We start from the raw sequence: 2,500 nt of genomic DNA, 5'->3' as shown, positions 1-2,500 counted from the left end.
AACTCATGAACATAAATGGTGGTCTACCCTTAAATCTGCACTCTTTGGTGTAGATGCAACAGTTCCTCCTTTACTTAAACCAGATTTCTCAGCCACTCACTGTCCAAAGGAAAAGGCAACCCTTTGGCTGATGTTTTTGGCAGTAATCAGAGTAATCAAAAACTTGAACTTCCTCATTCCTGTTTTCGTCAGGATAAACTAACTAGTTTAGCTTTTCGATCTCGTGAAATTGAAGCTCTGTTGATGGACCTTGGTGCTGATAGAGGTGTAGACACAAATGGTATGTTTCCTTTGTTTTTTATAAAGACATCAGATTTCTTAGCTACAAAGTTATCTGTTATCGTGGGTAAGTTAGCAAAAAGAGGAGCTTTTAGCACTTGTTGGAGAATTGGTAATGTTACGCCTCATGTAAATGTGTTTGTGGTAGCTCAAGTCCAACTGATTACCGCCCAATTTTCATAACTCCCATATTATCTAATGTTTTTGAACGTCTTCTGGCAAAACGTCTTAATAGGTTTGCTGAAGGTAATCATCTATTCCCTAGTTTGCAATCTGGTTTTCGTAAAGGCCTTGGGAGCATGTGATGCCCTTCTTGCAATCTCCAATGCTGTACAGAAATCCCTTGATTGTGGTCAGGAAGTTCGTATGATTGCCCTTGATTTTAGTGCTGCCTTTGACCGTGTTAATCATGAGGCCCTTGTTTTCAAACTCAAACAGTTGGGAGTGGGGTGGGTTGTTTCTTAGCATTATTATTGATTTTTTAAGCAATAGATCTCAAATAGTTGTGGTTGATGGGCACCATAGTGAGTATAGGAATGTGATATCTGGTGTTTTAAGGGTAGTGTTTTTGACCCATTACTTTTCATACTATATACACATGACATGGGGTTTAGCCTAGAAAATAAGCTTGTTGCATATGCAGATGATGCTACTCTCTTTGCATCAATTCCATCCTTTGAATGTAGATCTGGGGTTTAAATCCCTTAATGGAGATCTAGGTAAATTTAATGGGGTATGAAGTTGAATCTTAACAAAACTCAAAGTATGATTGTAAGTAGGTCAAGGACGCTGGCTCCTCAACTTCCGGATCTCAGTACTGATAATTTTTCTTTAACTTTGTATGATTCTTTCAAAATTTTAGGTGTGATTCTCGACAACAAATTTACTTTTGAGAAACACATTAGGTCTGTGTTTTCTTCCATTGCATAAATAATTGGCTTATTGGGAAAGTCTTTCAAGATTTTCGGTGATCAATCTATTCTGAAGAAGTTTTTTAATTCTTTCATTCTACCTTGTTTTGAGTATTGTTCTCCTGTCTGGTCTTCAGCTGCTGATTCTCATCTTAATTTGTTGGTCAGAAACTTACGGTCTATTAAATTTCTTATTCCTGATCTAGATATTAATCTTTGGCACCATCGTTCAATAAGTTCATTATGCATGTTGCATAAAGATTTTTCATAACTCTAACCATCCTTTACATTCAGATCTTCCTGGACTATTCCATCCTTTTCGTAATACTAGGCAGGCAGTTAATTCTAATAGCCAGGCCTTCTCCATCATGAGGCTCAATACTACACAGTATTCTAGAAATTTTATTTCAGCTATGACCAAGTTGTGGAATGATCTTCCTAATCGGGTAGTTGAATCAGTAGAACTTCAAAAGTCCAAAGTTGCAGCAAATGTTTTCAATGTTGAACAGGCTGGCATAAGTCTTTATATAGTTTATATATGACATATCTGTTTTGACGTTGTTACTGTTTTTGGAATGATTTATTGTTAATTTGCTCTCATCATTTATTTATTTTCTTATTTCCTTTCCTCACTGGGCTATTTTACCCATTGAAACCCTTGGGCTTACAGCATCTTGCTTTTCCAAGTAGGGTTGTAGCTTGGCTAATAATAATAATAATAATAATAATAATAATACATATATATATATATATTTATGTATATATATATGTATATATATATACATACATATATATATATATATATATATATACATACATACATATATATATATATATATATATATATATACATACATACATACATATATATATATATATATAAATATATATATATATGCCTGTGTACCTACATCCCCATTTTGTACAGGTCAGGGCTACCATGACAAAACTTCACTTGTAAAATTGAGCGCCTTTTGAAAGTTGGGGCCGGGGAGTCTAGTAGACCCCCGAGAGCACCCAAGGGGAAAATCCCTATGAAGTAAAACTTCCAAGACGTTGTACAGCAGGATGAAACAAAGAAACTGTGTAAAGTAGAAGCCTCAAGATAGAAGCCGAAGGGGAATTGTTAACATACTTTAGTAACGCCTACACTACTGACGACATTAAGCCCTTGCTGTATTCTTTTCTTCTATGTATTCTACACAACATTTTATATAACACAGATATATGTTGGTTCAAGATTTGTTAAGCTTCTCTATTATTATTATTATTATTATTATTATTATTATTATTATTATTATTATTATTAT

This window comes from Palaemon carinicauda, chromosome 15 (genome assembly GCF_036898095.1).
Source record: "Palaemon carinicauda isolate YSFRI2023 chromosome 15, ASM3689809v2, whole genome shotgun sequence".
Classification (NCBI taxonomy): domain Eukaryota; kingdom Metazoa; phylum Arthropoda; class Malacostraca; order Decapoda; family Palaemonidae; genus Palaemon; species Palaemon carinicauda.
The sequence above is the reverse complement of the archived record's forward strand: the minus strand, read 5'-3'. Positions refer to the sequence as shown.